This window comes from Saccopteryx leptura, chromosome 3 (genome assembly GCF_036850995.1).
Source record: "Saccopteryx leptura isolate mSacLep1 chromosome 3, mSacLep1_pri_phased_curated, whole genome shotgun sequence".
NCBI classification, from domain to species: Eukaryota; Metazoa; Chordata; class Mammalia; order Chiroptera; family Emballonuridae; genus Saccopteryx; species Saccopteryx leptura.
In genome coordinates, this window is record NC_089505.1 from 34,045,838 (window position 1) to 34,065,863 (window position 20,026).

General features: G+C 40.9%; 1 protein-coding gene and 1 pseudogene across 2 annotated transcripts in view; one reads left to right on the forward strand and one right to left on the reverse strand.

The window, feature by feature from the left end:
* ARHGAP18 (Rho GTPase activating protein 18) overlaps positions 1-20,026 on the forward strand; it is a 130,640-nt gene that overhangs the window by 46,371 nt on the left and 64,243 nt on the right. The window lies entirely within an intron of this gene.
* Positions 12,992-18,269, reverse strand: LOC136397064 (large ribosomal subunit protein uL1-like; annotated as a pseudogene).

A 20,026-nucleotide genomic window follows, 5' to 3' on the forward strand; every position in this document is an offset into this window, starting at 1 on the left:
TGATAGATTTGACATAGTGAGTCATGTTGTTTTAATGCTGTAATAATATTCATGCAGTAAAGCAGAGACTGCAAATCAGACACCCACAGGGACCAGCAGATAGCATAACATCCGGGGAGCCCTGGAGGGTACTATGGCAAATAGAAGTACAACCAAACACTTGAAGTATGCGGGGGGGGGGGGGGAGCGTCAGCCACCTGCACAGCTGAAAATCCAATTATAAGTTAAGTCGGTGTTCCACATATGTGGATTCCCAACTGAGAATGGAATATTATATCCCCTGTTCATAAAACCCAGCCCCATAGCACCTGCTGACTGCCCAGAAGAACAGGTTACAAGAGAAAAATGTGGTAAGCCAATCTAAAAATGTTTGAAACACCCTGCTGGCCAAAAAGACATTTCTGTCAGCCAGAGCTAGCCCGAAGCTTCTCAGTTTGTAAGGGCGTGAAGTCTTAATATTAACAGCCCTGTTCTTTCCAAAGGAGTTGGTTTCAAAGATTGGGGATATGTTGGCAGATATACGAAGTGGTATCACTGTGGTTAATTGTTCTTTAGACTTGCCAAAGGATCAGTGGGTTAGGCTCTCAAAGTTCACAGAGGAAAAATAATTATCAATAAAAGAGTATTTATTGCCTGTCTTTATTACCCTGGTGATAAAGTTGGAGAGTAATGTGTTTTCTCTGTCATAATACCATCTGTCCTAATGGAAGGTAGTTGGCTATGCTATTTACTGACTGGGAATCAGAAACCTTTTTAGAGATTTGGTGCAGCAATTAGCTACTTATATGTCATTGGGCAAATCACCCAATTTTTTCTACCCTGCCATATTCATATCTGAATATTTTAGGTCTGGACTTGAGACCTAGGAAACTAAGGATGCAGAAGATTCCATACTGGACTTAAACCCAGTTTTTGGTCTTTTAAAGAAATAAAGGCCTGTGTTAGAGAAAGATGGACTGTATTACTTGTATGTATCACTTATGTCTTTAAGAACATTGATAATTACAGTGGATTTACTACCCTTGCTCTCATGAATCAGCTGTGAAGCTCAAGACGGGTTGACAACGACCTGACTTAGCTTATCTTTAGATTCATCCCAGCTTTGACTCCATCCTAACGTGAACGACCCTTTCAGAAGACAGGCTTCAGAGGCTTTTACCATGTAGAGACTAAGAACACTGGTCCTGTTGATTGCTTTCTCTGAGCCTCAGTCTCCTGACCCTTAAACTGGGAATGATTGTGGTGACTACCTCATCATCTTGTTGAGATCACTGTTCCTGGCAAATTATCAAATGCTGCTTTTATTCTTATAATGCAGCAGCTATGGGGCGTAACTAATGGAAATTTGATTAACATTTACATTTGAAATACAGCATGAGAATCTCCCCCTTTTCCAAGCAGATTTGGGGCTTTTGAATAAATTCCTTTGTAGAAACTGAGATGTGTTGGAAATATGAGTTGGCAGGATTAGTGTGCCTCTGTATTTGAATGGTACCAAGTGATTAAGCCCTGAGGTAAAGACAAATGAATCGTGTGTAAGATAGGTGTAGCTTTAAGTAGCCTGATGTTAACTGAAGGGCTAACTTTGGGATATGTGGCTAGGTAGACAGGCCTGTGACCCCGTGCTTAGAGAAGGCCAGCACATGTGGGCTTGGCATGGCTGCAGGGAGACCATCCGATGGGGCTTTGCGCTTTGCGGCAGAGAGAAGGGTTCATTGCCTGAGAAGATGCTTGAGCAGCTTTCACATGCTAATGTAAGGGCCTCTGCTCTGGAAGAACAAAAACACCTCTCCAGATCCATATTGGAGCATAATTTAAGGCAAGAGGATGGCAATAGACAGATTGCTCTCACTTCAAAAAGGAGAGTACGGGCGTACGCTGAGTGTTCCAAGTTGCCGAGTAGTAGGCACCGTGCCCTGACGAGCCATTCAAACTGGACTGCCTGCGCCGCTGAAAGAGCAGCCTGTCCTTGTCTGCGGCTCTTTCATCTGCTGCCATATTTGTATTCATGCGCACTGTTCCCCACATGAAAGCACAGCGTGCTATTCCCAGCTTTGCTTCTGTGACCTGCAGTAAAACCGAATTGTGAAAAATATTTTAAGGCTTTTGCATGGAATGTTAATTGTGCACAGTGGCAGTCAGTCATTTGGCATCTCACCGGAAGCATTCAGAAGAAGGTCCAGCACCTCGGGGAGCCGCCGCCTGTCCAGGTTGTGGGAGGGGCTCTCTGTTGTAAAGCCTCCGCCTTCTGGGTGTGTGCCTGGCAACCCGGGACAGCCACGTCAGTGTCACCTGGGAAACAGAGGACACAGAAGACAGCTTCGGAGGCTGGAGATCAGCTCTGCACAGCTGTTGGATTCTGAACAAAACTTCGGGGAAGTTGTTCACTGGGTGAGCTGGTGGGACAAGGTGGGTGGAATGGGCTGACGTTGGGAATGGAGCACTCTTCATGTTATTGTCAAGGAGTCTTTGGAGGCCACCCATGAACCTCGTCTTCTGCCAGTTTAAATCATAGTTAGTCACAGCTGGAAATCTTTCTAGAAGAGAATGTCCCGTTCCCTAGCCCCCTCACTGTACAGCTGGGTAGACCAGCAGGCAGAGCTGAGCTGCCCTGCCTGTGAAATCTGGTGACACGGGCCTAGAACTCAGACCTTCTGATAATCTCACCGGCTCTGCTGGACCTTGGTCCAGCAAGCAGCGACCTTGGAGTTTCCATTTAATTCTTCCTCCATTCATATCAACTTTTTGTTTTTCAACTAATTTGTAGGTCAGTATCGTTGACTGTTTAGGAACATTAATATGACTTTATCTTAAACATAAAAAGAAGTTTTTTGGGTGTTATTTTTATATACTCCAGTTTATTTTTCTTTTCTTTTTTATTGAATGTATTGGGTGACATTGGTTAATAAAATTATGTAGGTTTCAGGGGTACCATTCTATAGTACATCATCTAAACATTGTATCGTGTGCTCACCACCCAAAGTCAAGTCTCCTTCTGTCACTGTTTATCCCCCTTTACTCTCTTCTACCTGCCACCCCCCTTCCCTCTGGGAGTTATCGCACTGTTGTCTGTGTCTATCAGGGTGTATTTTGTTTGTTTGTTTTGGGGTTTTTTGTTTGTTTGTTTTGCTTAATCCCTTTACCTTTTTCACCCAACCTCACAACTCTCCTCCTCTCTGATGGCTGTCAATCTGTTCTTTATGAGACTGTTTCTTTTGTTGTTGTTGTTAGTTTATTTTGTCATTAGATTCCACATATGAGTGGAATCATGATACTTGTTTTTTCTAACTGGCTTATGTCACTTAGCCTAATGTTCTCTAGTTTTATCCATGCTGTTGCAAGGGTAAGTTTTCCTTTTTTTTTTTTGTAATGATTGAGTAGTATTTCCCTGTATAAAGGTGCCACAGCTTTTTTATCTACTCATGTGCTGATAGGCACTTGGGCTGCTTCCAAATCTTGGCTATTATGAATAACACTGTAGTGAACATATAGATATTCTTTCGAATTAGTGTTTCAAGTTTAAATAGAATTTCTATATAGCTTAAATGTAGATTCACCATTATGGTTTTTTCATTATTTTTTAAATGGTTTGTTTCCTTTTTCCCTTCCTGCTGCTCTCCTGGTTCAGTTTTTATTTAATGTACTTTTAAAAAGGAGAGCCATTGTTTACCTGTAAAGCCAGCAGGCAGGGCCGGGGCCACCATCACAGCAACCACCTGGCACATGCAGGTTCGCATTGGATTCGGACAGTCGGTAAAGAAACCATGGAGCCAAAAACTGGTGGGCCATAACCTTTAATCCTACCTTGCACCCGGCGGGCAAGTAAAAATACACACTGGGCTCCAAAACCCAGTCACACTCAGTGCTCACAAAGCCACTGACTTATCCGAGTTTCCTAGAATCAAAGGTTTCTAGCTCACCAACCTTATTCTCCTCAGTTCCCCATTTCCTTCCTTATCCCAGATACAAACTCTACACAAACTGGCATCTCACTCAGCACTCCGCCATCTTGGCTGCTTCTCCTGGCCTCCTCCACGTGGCCTCCTTTAGCTGCTGGCTCTACTCTCTCCGCTCTCTCATGCTAACCTCAGGAACCAAGCGGCAAGTTCCCGTTCTACCCCTATTTTATAGTGTAGCTTCACAACCTTTAATCCAATATACAAAATAGGGTAGTCTCTAATACAAAGTCACTTCTCTGAGGCATGATTGGATTGTACCACCTTACACCAAAAAGGGTAGGAAAGGCTTAATCCCAAAACCAAGCCCCAGGCTACAAGGATTCTGCCTGCCTTTAGCCCACCCCAACACACATTAATATCACCTGGGCAACGGCCTCTTTAACAAAGTGAGCATAATACATTTTATCTGCCCAACATTACCTTTATGATGATTCTTTCTTCATTCCAAACATGAAGCCTTCTCCTTGCCTTACAAATTCTTTTATCTTATAATAAAGTTTTTTGTTTTCTGTAAACTCTTCTCATTTCCGAGTCTACATGGATAACTTCTAAAATTATCCTCCCTTCCGGGCAGGACCTCTGTCAAGAGGTCCTGGTCTTGAGTGGGAATAGGAGACACCGAGCACCTTAGGAAAATGCAGACTGGGATTCCCCAGATCTGGGAAGGAGTCTGAAATTCTGCCCTTTGTCAACTCAATACTGGTGCTGCTGGTCCTGAGAACACATTGTACCCTAAGGACCACTGATTAAGGCACAGAGGTAGACAAGTGTATCTTATGTAAGATGACGGTAAACTGGGGGGATCCTCTGTTGTCACCCAGAGGTCTCTATCGTATCTTAAACTCAGCAAGTCCAAACTGAGCTCATCGCTTTCAAGGCTTGCCTTTTGTTTTAATTGGATAGCACTTTTGTAAAGCAACAACTTACTGTCACATTCAAAACAACTTGGGAAGATTTCCTGCTACTATCCAGTTGTACTAAGATTCTATCAATTAAAAAGTAAAAAAAGATTCTGTTAGTTATTTAATGAGTTGGGTGAAGTTTTCAATTACTATGAGACTGATTTGAAAATAAAGTCATTTATGTGAACATACTACAGTTGACTCCGTTTCAAGATGTAGTGCCTTTTGAGACAATTCTTTTGATTCTTACTGAACTATCACGCTGAATCTCAGAAATTTTACCGTACGTCAACTATATGTTGATATCGCCTATAAATATAAAACTCAAAATGGTTTTTTTTATTTATTTTTACCATGCCCTAGGAAGTAATAAGTAATAGAAAGTGAGAAATTTTAGTATTAAATGTGCATTCCGTGGCCACCACCCTGATGCCCACATAATTTCTTACAACTTTGCTGGTTCAAAAATTATATACCTTGCGTATCATCATTAAAATCATCTGTTTAATTAATTTTTCAGTGTTTAAAGCTTGAGGATTCTATAACTTTAAAGGATTTTAATTTAAACTTCAGATGCTTAATGCAATTGTTTTTTGACTTTTCTGTAGTCATAGAATCCTTTTCCAGGGCATTCTTACATGGATCTCCAAATAGCAAACAAATCAAAGTGAAGCTGCTTTGGTTGAGGGGTAAGTGAGGGACCTAGGCTGGCCCTTCCCCACTCCATCTTAATTTCTCCTTCTTTAAAAAATTCAATACTGCCTTACCTGTGGTGGCGCAGTGGATAAAGCATTGACTTGGAATGCTGAGGTTGCTGGTTCGAAACTCCGGGCTCGTCTGGTTAAGGTGCATATAGGAAGGAGTTGATGTTCCTGCTCCTCCCCCTCCTCTCTTTCACTCTCTCTCTCTCTCCTCTCTCTCTAAACATGAATAAAGTTTAAGAAAATCTTAAAAAAAAAAAAGTGCAACAGTAAGGTAAAGTGGTAGGTTAAATTAAGGCCTTATAGGTGAAAAATTAGTGTGAAGAAATTAGAGTTCTATAATTTTTAAAATTGGAAAGAACATGAGGTATTCTTCCTTTTTTTTAGGGGGGATGGATGTAACGAACAGTAGATTTGGGGACAGCCCAAGTTCTTCTGTCTCCTAGTAGAATGTTTTCTTCTGCACTATCTGGGGATAATAACCTAAGAAATACTCTTTCTTGGGGTATTTGTATGCACTAAAAATGGTGACAATACTTCAGGCGAGATTAAGAACTTATTAGATATAAGAGTACATGTACTGTGATTCATGGAGAGTAGACCAAAGTGAGAGTTAGGTAAATGCTTAGAAGTTAGCCAGTAAATGTCAGCCTTTCTTTCCTCTTCTGTACTCACTCCATAGCTTATTTCAATTTACTGATTAGGGTTAAAAATGGCATAATGAATTATGCAAATCTATTTTTGTAGGAGGGGCTGTCTTGCAGCCTAATGCAGTGCAGATGGAAAGATCCTCTTTTAACCATTGTTCTCACAATACTTGGAAGATTTTTGAGGAATAAGCACTCAGAAGTGAAAATGAATGGCCGTCAACAGTAAATGAATTCCTTTTGCAAAGAGGAACTGAAATGTATTTATGATGCAGATGTTGCCCGGTGTTTGAATGCTCATCCTTGTCCTCTGAGATTCATACTTAGAAGCAAAATGTCTCTTGAAATACTTGGGTTTTAGATGGTTCCACTGGAGAAATTACTTCTGCCCACACTGGTCCAACATGTATTATTATACCTCAGAAATGGTGACAAGAATTAAAAGGGCAATTCACTCCAATCATGAAAATATGTAAATTACCCCTCCCTCTCTTTTTCTCTGATCCTTAGTTATTACTGAAGAGACTGAATTAGTTAGCATTCCCTTACTTTTATTAGCATAATATTAATGCAAATGATCAGCAAAGGCTTTTTAAAGAAAGAAAACAGAACCATGAGGAACAAGAACAGGGCTCACTTCTTTAGAGAGAAAGAAAAAACATTTATGATTAGGTTTGGAGCTTGGTGTCTGTGCCAGGGACCACCCACGTGGGCCTAAACCAGGTACTTGTTTTTAAAATCAAAATCAGCTTGGACGGTTCACTTGCAGAGCAAGAGCCAATCTGAAAAAGGCCCAAAAGGAAAATGATATGCTGAAGGTAGCTTTTCATGATTCAGATGCTGTTAAGAATGTGTACTAATAGAGTATATTTCTAAGACACCGCTCTGTAAAATGTAGGAAGAAACAGTAAAGGAATCATAGGCACTGGCCCATTCAAGGTATAGCAGACGACTGACTAACTTAAAGCTCTTCCCAGCAAAGGGGTTGATGTAAAAAAGATACTGATTAATTCTTTATTTGCCCAGAGGAAATAGACTTAAATTAGAGGAAAGTAAAGTTGAATCAAATAACAGGAAGACATTGTTGGCTCTGGAGAGAGCTTTATAAAATTAGAATGAGGTATAGCAAGGGCCTGGACTCTCCCTACTTAACCTCCTCGTCCTGTGCTACAAACATTTTTTTATATTTTCTGGATCTGTGTCTGCCTCTGTTTATGGGGAAGTGAGCACTGTGGCACCTGCTGTCTCTACCACTCACATGGCCTGAAGCCAGTGCTACCCTGTATTGTTATTTTTCATGATGCAGGTCCTTTTTAAGAATGTGGACTCTCGGGGATCAGAGGTGAAGACCTGCACTTCTGTGGACCTTGGACATCAACACCTATAGTACCTTCCAGTTAATGAGGAGTCAATATTTGTTGAATGAATGTCTGAGTCAAAACCTAGTTATCTGTTTGTTATTAACGAGCAAGAACCCAAGCGCCGTAGCATCCCTCCACTGAAGTCTTGCCGGCACTCCACTTCCAGTGTCCTTTCCAGTGTCCACTTTGTTACTTGAAATAGAAAATAATACTTCATTATGTAGATTAATTTCATTGTTAAACCATAACCACATGTTTGTTTGTTTTTTTAAAAAACAAATGTTCCGGAGTTTTGACCAATATCTGTAATGAAGGAAGACTAGTGAATAGATTTAGAGCTTGTTGTTCAGTGCAACTTTCTATTCACAAATCTGTTAGATTAAGAAATTAATGTTTCCATATTAGATTGGTTGGCATATGCTTGGAGTCTCACAAATATTTCTTATAAAATTTCTGCCTTTACTTTAAAGAACCAGCTTCAGCAAATAACTAGAGTCTCTTATGAGATGGGAACCCTTAGTAGTAGTTGGCTCTCACACGCTGAAGTTAAAAAGAGAAACATAAAAACCAACAACAACAAAGAACAGAAACAAGTTTTTAATCTTGGATCTTTACGGTAGATTACCTGACAACCTAGGTTTTTCTGAAGACGTACCATGGCCAGACAGTAAAGGAAGTTCATCTTGGATGCCATCATCCACCCTGATTATCACAGCTTTGGTAACCACTGCGCAGACGTGGCCTTCCACCCTCTGCCCACCACATTCTCCTAATCCTTTCGCCTTCTCCTTTAAGAATTTACTCAGACTTTGTTCTGGTTTCTCCAGGCCCCTTTCTCTTCTCAGTAGCCCATTGTTATCTTCTGTCATGTTAGCTTCCGCCGACAGCAGTTCTTCCCTCTATCTTTCTTTTCTGGTAAGGGGAAGGATATGGGTACCAGACCCAGCTGGGATGTGAGGTCCTTCAAGTCTTGGCCAGTGCAGAATGTGGGGCTCAGGAAGTTGATCTAGCAGGTGTCCTTAAAAAACAAACAAACAAACAACAAAACACAAAAAACAAAAACCAGAAATCAACCTGGATTGTTTCTTTGGTAGGAAATGGGCGGAAAGGAGGACCCAGGTATAGAGTACTGGGAAGCCCAGAGGAGAGCAAGAGGGATGGCAGTGGATGTCTGGAGGTAGAAATCCTTGGGCTGGATATTGATTAGGTGTCAGCTTTTTATAGAGCGCCAGCAGCCTTGGCTGTAGCTGGCGAGGAAACTCTGAAGGACATTAACTTCCTGCGGACTTCTTACCCTGCTTCAGTTTCCACATGGAATGGCATTTTGGAACCACTTGCCATATTGCTTTTGGTTACACAGATATTTTGCTGTCCTATATAAAGAACAGGTAAACAGTAGGCCAGGCTAAGCCTGGTGGTGAGCCTGAGACACGAGGTTCCTAAGCTGAGCAGGATAAGAATTAAACTTGGACACTTACAGAAACTTCCAGTTTGGGAGATTTAATCTTCCCAGAATTGATGTGCTTCACATCAACTGGTAAATGAGTGGCATTTACCAGAGTTCCGTGTAATCCGTAACTGTGCTAGAGGATGTGTTAAAGCTAAGTAATAGCCTTATGTTATGTTTGTAACAGTACTTATGTTTTCTTGTTAAAATTTGTTTTCTTCACCTTCTGCATCACCTCTCTTCACCCAAGGCAGGTTTGCATCATTACTTTCCCTGTAACCCTTGCTCATGCCTCATGGCCGCTGCCCTCGGAGCCCTGGTCCTGTCTTCCGAGCAGAGCTCAGAGGCTTTTAAGGAAAACACTTGTTTCTGTGGGATTTGTATTTCTATATTTCCTTCAAATGTTATGCTTACAGTTCTCACTCCCAGGCAGTGTTTTACCATTGAAAACTGCCTTTTCTTTCTTATGTTCTTTGTTCTATTTCATGTATCTTTTAGACTACTTGCATTCCCATCTGCCTTGTGTTGGGTCAGCTCAGATTCCAAAACATACTAAGTAAAAAGCAGCCTTAGATAATCTCATTTGAAAAGGAAACACTGTCCTGTATTATTCACATATTCTACTTTGTAACTGGCTTCCTGAAGACATTGAGAGGAAAACATTATGGATGAATTGTTTCCAAGCTTGACTAAATTATTTGATTAGCTGGGAATAATTTCTCCACTCCCTCTATCTTCTCGGTAGAGCTGACTTTTAGCACCTGGCTTACAAAATACTTTCTGGCCTTCAGTACTTATGGGTGGAACATTTCAGTATTTGAAGGTCATTTGGGAGCTATCCGTTAAATTACACTGTGCAGTCCACATGAAGCAGCTTTTTTTTTCTGTCTAGGTAATTGCCATGATGTTGTTGTTGTTTTCAATTGTTCTATTACAATTCACTAGCATTACTTTGAAATAATGTTTAAATATTGTATCCCTTTTCATTGTGTAATATAAACACAGCTATCCTTTCATGTTTAATGATTTCTTTTTATTGTTTGTATATGGCCTTCCTTTTGCTGGCTGGTGAAAGGTTGGTTTTATGCCCCTCTAGCCTCCCTAAGATGTGAGATAATTTCTCTACCTTAATGCAGTAAATAATCACCAAGAACTAAGAAGAGTTTAATAATAATGCATTATCTCTTCCATAATGTGACCATTTATTTAGGTTTAGTTACTGTCAAATGCTTTTTTTAAATCCAAACTTGCCCTTTGTCCATGTTATTTATTAATACAGGAAAGTTGATGTTAATATGTGTATGAAAGTCCTACAGAAAGGCAAGAAACTTGTCCTTAGGAAATAAGCAAAACCAACATTATATCCAATACCATCCCAGATTAAGTTAAAAAATATTAATATTTATAGTTTTTGTGTGATATCAACAAATATTCTGTTAGTACCAGTATGATGGCAGGTATTATGAATCAATAACAACCTATTTTATGAACTCAAGGGGATAGCAGAAAATTGTAATTTGTCAAATTGTATTCAGTCGACACCCTTAGTAAAATTTCTAGCCAACTGATAAACAGCTATTCCGGATCCAGATCTTGAAGTATATTGTTATGTTTAGTATGTGAGAGAGTTGCACATTGGTGAAAATTTATCTGTTTGTATTAATGTACGTCTAAGGCATATCGGTAAACTGTAGTAGTGAGATTCCAAGCTAACAGAAGGCGTGATAGAGGGATTTTGAATGACGAGTTCAGGAGTATCAGAGAAGATGGGAAGACTTCTGGTCTTCATTAGTGAATCCTTTTCTTCATTTCATCTCCGAAAATGTGTTGAGAACTTTTATTGATTCCTCAGAAAGAACAGAGGAACATAAATTGGCAACTGAAAGGGCAAAAAAATTGATGTGTCAGGAGCAATAAAAATAAATGGATAAAAAGTTGGTTAAAATTTTGGATGCTGATAACCACCCTTGAAGCCCGATGACTGCTGGGAAACCAGAACCAGGTGTAGACTGTAGTGAGGGAGCCGGACTCCAGCTCGGGAAAGGACCGCCTTAATAATGGACCAGGGACTGGGCTGCAGGCAAACCCAGGAGAAGCATGAGAAACAGAGCGGGGAGCGTAAGGGGCCCCAGGATGGGTTACAGAGGGAACCTCAATTATTGGTCTGATCCGATGAAAAAATTGAGCAGGGCACAAGGTGGAAGTGAGGGGGTAGCAGTGGCAGCAAGAGAGGAAGTGAAATTTTACTGAGGGAAGCATGGTGCACTGCAGCGTGTCAGGGATGATGCTGAAGCAGAGGTCGCGACCCAGAGACCTATGTTGGAGAGGTGTCTGAGCCCCGAGTTCAGGGAGGAACTGAAAAATACCACCCAGACCTGGTGTTAGCGTCATGTATAATCCATCTCCTGATAAGGGATTGAGTAGCTTGGATGAACAGACATTTTAGATAAGGGGCTCAATATATAGTAGGCATCCAACAAATAGTTTAAAATTTATTTTAGCAATTGAGTTGACAGGATGGAACCAGGGAACATATCTTAACAAACAGTATGCCAGTGCGAGCTTGTGACTTAATATTACAGTCTGACATGAAATTGGTTCTTTCTTTTGTATGTTTCTACTCTCATAAGGAAGTCTGCTTTCAAACTAACCACCTAAGAGTTACAGAGGCATAGAGCAGTTACCTATTAGTGACTTTTTAGGGCTTCCTGATGACTAATTTCTTTACTCTCTACTTTTTAAGTCCTTGTCTTATTCCTTTATAATTTTGTACAATTAAAAAATACCTTAGAAATAAGAGGAGCATAACCAGGCAGTGGCGTAGTGGATGGAGCGTTGGACTGGGATGTGGAGGACCCAGCTTCGAGACCCCGAGGTCGCCAGCTTGAGCACGGGCTCATCTGGCTTGAGCAAAAGCTCACTAGCTTGAGCCCAAGGTCGCTGGCTCGAGCAAGGGGTCACTCGGTCTGCTGTAGCCCCCCAGTCAAGGCACATATGAGAAATCAATCAATGAACAACTAAGGAACTGCAATGAAGAGTTGATGTTTCTCATCTCCCTCCCTTCTTGTCTGTCTGTCCCTGTCTGTCCCTCTCTCTGACTCTCTGTCTCTGCCACAAAAAGGAAAAAAAAAATTAAGATGAGGTTGTTGTTTCAGAGATAGCAATTATTCATTGAACAGTTCACAGATGCTGTACTGTGCTATGCACCAGCTATGGCAAGCCGTGTGCTGAATCCAGGTATACCAGATGGAAAACACTGGCCCCAAGGAACATACAGTTTAGGGTTAGAGAGACAAGGGTGAGTATCTCAGCACAAGACGTGGCAATAACGGCTGGAGATACTGAAGAAGGGAGGAAATATCTTTCTTTATGCCAACTCCCCCACCCCCTGCTATGGAGAAGGTACTAAGTTATGAGATTAAATGATGACAACAGGAAAACAGATCCAACTGGATAACCCAAGCTCCTAATGTAAAGTAGCTGCTAGTTACAGGGGTCCCCAAACTTTTTACACAGGGGGCCAGTTCACTGTCCCTCAGACCGTTGGAGGGCCGGACTATAAAGAAAACTATGAACAAATCCCTATGCACACTGCACAAATCTTATTTTAAAGTAAAAAAACAAAATGGGAACAAATACAATATTTAAAATAAAGAACAAGTAAATTTAAATCAACAAACTGACCAGTATTTCAATGGGAACTATGCTCCTCTCACTGACCACCAATGAAAGAGGTGCCCCTTCCGGAAGTGCAGAGGGGGCCGGATAAATGGACTCAGGGGGCCGCATGTGGCCCGCGGGCCGTAGTTTGGGGACCCCTGTGCTAGTATCTCATCTCTAGGCAGCTCTCTAACTAACCAGAGCAAGAAATGGAGAGTTTTGGAGATGAACCTGCAGGTTCAAAGTGTCAGGTGGAGATAAGAGTAATAGATAACTTTTTAAACTGGTAGCAGTATGGTTCATTAAGCTCCGCCTTAGGGCAGGCACTGGGGCTTGCCCATGGTGCTCTTGCTGTATAAAGCCCAGATGTTCTGCCAGCTTTTTTTTTTATATTGACAGCCAAGTAGATGTGGTACACAAGCTCATCGCCTGTCCTCTTCATGTGGCCAACAGCCACTGCCAAACACACCTTCTTCATTTTGAAATTTACTGTGGATTTCACTTCTTCAGCTTTGACCACCAGGTTCTCGTTGTGGGTCAGCAGGGATGGGAACTTACCAGGCTTATTCATGCCTGGGTCCGGGATTCGTGCGATCTGCTTTATCAGAGACTCTGTGCCCAAAAAGGCATCATATTTCCTGGCCAGCTTCTTGACCAATTTTTTACTCTTGCGGAGCTTCTTCAGCACCTCGATGTGCACGTGGGGAATACCCATGGCCTTGGTCTCATCACAGTGCTGCTGGTCTCCCAAAATCCATGCAGAGAACTTGGGGTGGGGCTGAATTTTAAGCCTGATGGTGCCTGAGAAGCATTGTCCTTCTGAGGTTCATAGTTCTTCGAGCTGATGTGCAGCTCCACCATCTCCAAAAACTCCCAGAGCCTGCGCTGGACCCACACAAAACTGCCTTCTAGAGGACACTTTGCTGCTCATGGTTCCTGATGCTGCAAAAACCAGAAAAGAGTGGTGATAGGTCATTGAAGTGCTTGTGCAAACTCAATCTGTTATGCTCTGAACTAGTGTATCAAGATCTTGATATTCTGTGTCAAAGCTTTCCTGTGGATCCTTTCATCCTGGTCTTGGAAGAAGATTTTCACATTAAAATCCCCTGCCTCCCGCTTGGCTACCTGTTCTCTCCCCAACCGAGGAGGAAGAACTGCCACGTGAGAGACATTTGGGGAACAAGGAGAATCTCACTTCTTCTCAGCACTAAAGCTCTAAATAGGAAAGACCTATGTCTGGTGGCCAGTGACAGCCCAGAATTTCCCCTTTGCGTACCCTGTGTCTTTATGTACCCCACACAGGAAGGGCATGTTTCCAACTCGCCTTGGCTGTCTCCTCACTCTCCCGAATGCCTTTCTGTCTTGTGCCTCCCTTCTTTCTTGCTACTAGACTTGGGCAGTGCTCACTGTTTATATCCCTATTCTTGTGCTGATGTTCTCATATAAATTGGTTTTGCCATAGTTCCCTGTAAAAGTGGTAATGCCAGGTTTTCTAAACTGTCTCTCACCAGGGTAATGGGTCGCTTCTCTCAGTTTCGCTCAGACAGTGATGTGTTTTTAAGAGGATAATCAGTTCATTTGCTCATTGTTTTGCTGTGCATCAAAACTGGGTGGACACTTTGAAAGACTATCAAGTACTATACAGATGTGAAGTGACTTTTCTCTTTAAAGCAAAAGAAAGCTGAAAGAAATAATGAGCAAATTTTACTGTTCTCTCCAAATGAAAGGGGTAATATATACCAAAAGGAAAAGCAAGTTTACTTGAGGTATGAAAATTAACAACATATCTTTTTAAACTATAGCAGTTGGGTGGGATGGGAAAGCCTTTCCCTGGTCTGTGAAGGCCGCCTGGGTGTGAGGAGAGGCCAGGGTGGTATTGCTTTCTAATCAACTTCCTACTGCCTTTGGCCATTGTCCATGTTCTTTCTTCCTGGTTGTCATAGCCACTTCTAATAATTACTGCTTTCAGCCAAACAATAGGAGGCATTCACTTCCAAGGAGAAAAAGATGGCTTGGGTCATTCATAGGCTGCAACTCTTCATAGTCATTCAAATCCTCTGTGTTCTGATGGACAGGACCATTACTGAGTATTAGTAGCTGCGCCTGCTCGGGATGGCAGTGATTACTTCTTTAATATCCCTGCCAAGTGAAAGAGAAAAATCTACACATCAGAAATTTATGCTGGGTTTTTTTCTTTTTCTTTCTTTCCTTCTTTAATTCTTTTTTTTTTTTTTTGACAGAGGAAATGTAGATGGAGAAGCAGAGTGAATTATTAAGACATTTTAAAAATGTTTAAACATTTCAAAATAGTTTAAAAAAACTTGTACATTTAAAGTTATACTCCAAATGGACAAACCGTGTTTTAGAAAATGCATTGAAAAAGGTTTCTGTGTATTTTAAAGAGGTATGGTGCGATTGTTAAAACGTATTTTTCTCTAGCTAAGTGCAGTGGTCATTTAAAAACATTAATTAGCCTGACTAGGCAGTGGCGCAGTGGATAGAGCGTCGGACTGGGGTGCGGAGGACCCAGGTTCAAGACCCCAAGGTCGCCAGCTGGAACACGGGCTCATCTGGTTTGAGCAAAGCTCACCAGCTTGGACCCAAGGTCGCTGGCTCAAGAAAGGGGTTACTCGGTCTGCTGAAGGCCCACAGTCAAGGCACATATGAGAAAGCAATCAATGAACAACTAAGGTGTCGCAAAGAAAAACTGGTGATTGATGCTTCTCATCTCTCTCCATTCCTGTCTGTCTGTCCCTATCTATCCCTCTCTCTGACTCTCTCTCTGTCTCTGTTAAAAAAAAAAAGAAAAAAAAAAAGGAAAAAAAAATCACTAATTATAGACTGTCAACAAGATCACTTTGGTTTTTGCTGTGTGAAATATAGACCAGACTGATTGGAGCATCTGATACAAAAAAGTAAATTCTACCCTTTCTAGTCTATTTGATATAACAAAGTGAACACTGAAGAAGAAATGTGGACACTAATCTTGGCTCTACCATCACTTTGCTGGGTGACTTTGAGGAATACTTAACCCTGGGGCTCAGTATCTCACCTACAAAATAATGAGATAGGTTTGTCTTTCTAAGGTCCAGTATCATTCTAGTGTGCGTGTCAATAAATCTGTTTTTATCTAAAATGTACTTGGTCATTATGGTTGATGATAAATCATGAGCTAAGTAAGAACTTTTTCCCCCCACATTAAAAGCAGAACAAAGCAAAGCATGAATAAACCTCATTTTTCAGTCTTCATTTCCCAACCCAGTCACTGCTTTCCCTGAATTGGAAATAAATGTAGGATAAGGAGCATGAAAGAAAATTCATCTCTTAAAAAAAAAAAAAAAAAAAAGACCTGCCCTGGCTGGTTGGCTCAGTGGTAGAGTGTCGGCCTGGCGTGCAGAGGTCCTGGGTACGATTCCCGGCCAGGGCACACAGGAGAAGCACCCATCTGCTTCTCCACCCCTCCCCCTCTCCTTCCTCTCTGTCTCTCTCTTCCCCTCCCGCAGCCAAGGCACCATTGGAGCAAAGATGGCCCCGGGCGCTGGGGTTGGCCCCTTGGCCTCTGCCCCAGGCGCTGGAGTGGCTCTGGTCACGACAGGGCGACGCCCCGGAGGGGAAGAGCATCGCCCCCTGGTGGGCGTGCCAGGTGGATCCTGGTTGGGTGCATGCGGGAGTCTGTCTGACTGTCTCTCCCCGTTTCCAGCTTCAGAAAAATACAAAAAAAAAAAGAAAAAAAAAAAAAAAGACCTTGTAAGAAAACCAAACAAACAAAACCAAGTCCTAGCATCAAAGGACTTCAAGAAAGCAGACTTTGGGCCACAGAAATGCCTCTGAGAGAGGCAGAACCAGGAGGCAGGCTGGAGAGTAGCAACAGTACTCCTGATAGGGTATGCTCAGAGGCTGACTGAAGTCGGCTGAGGCCCTGGGTGCAGAAGAAATTGTTAGGCCCCTTGTCATTAGAAAAAAGTGTAAAGTTGGGGTTTTGCAGGGCCCTTCAGAAGTTGGGGCTCAGGGCGCACCTGGTGCACGCGCCATTAAATCTGCCTCTGAGTAGGGGAGGTACATTCAAAAACTAGAGATTTGACCAGGTAGTTCTGAGAAATGACCTAGTTCCAAACAAGTCTGCCTTGAGATGGTTGTTGGAGGAGGTATGGGTGACAAAGAAGCGTTAAGGAAAATACACATCTTCAGATACACTGGCCAAAGGGGAAGCTTATAGAGAACTTCCTCCTCGTGTACTGGTGGATTAAAGCAAATGATAAAAGATGCTGACAAGGCTGGGTTTTTATATGACGTTTTTATTCTTTGTCATTGTGATAAAAATTAAATATGGATATACAATTGGAACAAGTCCCAGTTTTGATGAAAGGCTGTAAAACTAAACTAAAATAAACAAAGAAATAGGTCAAGAGTCACTAGGAAAGCATGTCTGTTTCTTTCAGTAAAGCTTTCTGGAGTGTTGCCTAAAGAAGTAAAAAGTATTTTTTGAGAACCATTAGGTGTTATTTTTGAGAAATCTTAGAACAGCGGTTTCCAAAATGTGGTCGAAGAACACCTGGGGGTCTCAAGACCCTTTGAGGGGTCTAGGATAGTGAGACTATTTTTATATTAACACCAAGGCGTTATTGGCCCTTTTCACTCTCATTCTCTCATGAGAATATAGTGGAGTTTTCCAGAGGCTACACAACATGCAATATCGCAAAGGATTGAATGCAGAAGCAGATGTGAGAACCCAGATGTCTTCCATTAAACCAGACATTAAAGATAGATTCAAAAATGTGAAACAATGTTACTCATCTCACTATATCTATTTTTTTGTATGGAAAAAAATATGTGTTTTTTTTTAAGAAAAGTTATTTACTGCTCACAAAAATTAGGGGTTCAGGGAACATGCAGATACTCCAGTACTTTCAGCCTTTTGCATAGTTCATTTTCACCAATGAAATAAAAGTTGGTTTTGCATCTCATTTGGATAATCAAACAACTTTCTTTGACTTGTTGTTTGCTTTTCTGATGTTCTTCTTTAATAAAAAAAATCAAAAAAAAATCAAATGCTTCTTTTTTTTATCGCTCATGTTCATTTTGAAATATCCCCTAATTTTTGTGAGAAATATATTTATCATTATATTTAATGTTTTTCTATTTTAATATATAATAGTATACATATCAATAGATGTAACCTATATAAGCCAAAGCTCTTTGAGGGTACTCTAAATTTTTTGTATGTATGAGAGTATTTATTTTAAGACACATATAAATATAAACAATGTAAAAGAAAAGGGTGCCCTAAAAATAAGGACTTTGTTAAATGACATGTAGTTCATCCACATTTTAGAATATTATGAAACAACTACAAATGTAAATGTTGATTTTATGGTGATAGCCTTAGGTTTTTTTAAGTTAAAAAAAAACAACTTCTTTTATAAAGAAATCCTGATACCAAAAGGTTTAAGAACGGCTGTCCTAGAGGATAAATAACTCTCTCAACCTCAGAAGAGGGCTAAGGTGACCTTCCTAAGCTATAGGAGGGCAGTTATATGTAGTTTGCAGTCACGCAGATGTTAACAATGATACTCACTTGAGTGCTCTCTTCATGATTGCCAAAGAGGCACTTCAGGAGGAATTCTCACTTGATAACAAACAAAGCAGTCAAGGAGATTGGTACTCTTCCTATTTTATAGATAGGAAAGGTTAGGATTAGAGAAGTTTAGTGATTTTCCAAAATCATAGAGAGAATTAAGTAATAGAGCTGGAACCAGTTGGTACTCATGACTCTCAGTTCCATATTTCCAAGTCATTTCACTAACTGCATCCATCCTGAGATGGATGCCTCGTCAATTAGCTTGTTCTCTTCTAGCTGAGCAAAGTATAATGCATGGCAGCCTCCACTTCCCTATGAAGAGCAAATGTGTCAGACCAGCTTGATATTCTCTATGACAAAATAATAACAGGCATTACTAATACCTTGAATAATATTAGTTCATTTGCAATTCCCTGATCAGGTGAAAAATAACAGAAAAATAGGGGGAAATATCCTTTTAGAGGATAGTGTCTCTAGGTTTGTCATTATAGTAGTGAAAGATGAGAAGTGAGAGAATGTTTGAAGAGTGACCACAGGATGATTAGCACATAGGACTCTGGAGGGAGAGTGAAGAAGAAGGAGTGTAGGACGGTCATTTGCCAGTAAGTTAGGTGGGGGACTTGGTAGCTGCCTGTGGTACAGACTGTGTTTCTTCAATTTCAGCACCATGTGTTGGCTTGGATCTTTTGGAAATATAAAATAGTTCTGCCCTGCACTTCATTATGTGTAGCAGATGTTGCTTTATGTTTTTGAACCCAATTTGCAGAATGAACATGGTATCATATAACATACTTCTAAACAGAGGAGAGGAAACTAGTTAACTGGCCTCTTACCAGGACAATTTTAAGAAGGGCCATACTTTTTGCTATTGCTTGTCTGGAGGTCAAAAGTAAATTATATTCTGAGAAGAAGCAACATGACATGTTTATTGATGTAAAATGTAATGAAAGAATGTTGAGTTACATTTTTAGGGAAAATATAAAATACATGGCATGCTGACTAAGGAGGGTAGTCTGTCACTGAATGGTTGCCTCCTCCTCGTTCCCTATCTTCTAATACTTAAAAAAAAAAAAGTTTTGTGCTGGCTGAATAGCTCAGTTGCTTAGAGCGTAGTCCCAGTGAACCAAGGTTGCAGGTTCAATCCCCGGTCAGGGCACATACAGAAATCAACCAAAGAATGCATAAAAGGGTGGAACAACATTGACATGTCTCTCTCTCTCCCTCTCTCCCTTCCTCTCTCTCTCTAAATTTAATTTTAAAATGTTTCTAAAAAATACAATAAAATGTTTTCTTGTAACATTTACCAATGACCCCCCAAAATAAAATAAAATAAAATAAAAAATCATCTTTCCATGACTCAGTATCTTCTTCAGGGCAATCACAGGAAACCTGTTAGCTTTTGAATCTTATTAAAGTCCAAATATTGAGAGGATTCATCACCACTAAGCGATTAGATTTTTGTTCTGTGTGTGCTCCCAAGGCAGGGTTTGATATAGAAGGTATATTAACGTAACAATGCTGTTGCTCAATGCCCTTGCATTTCCCTGCACATGCTATCTTAATGGAAATTTACTGGAAACTTCTTGCCAGAATAAACACATTCTTTCAGGAGTGAAAGACTTAATGTGCTTTAAGTTCAACTGCACCTCTTTCCTGTGAACAGATAAACCAAATTATTTGGTATTAGTCATTATGCTTTACACATTCCACAGTACTTACTGTGGTGTCCCATGGGCTAAGGGTTGTAGAGGATTGGAATAAGGTAGACACT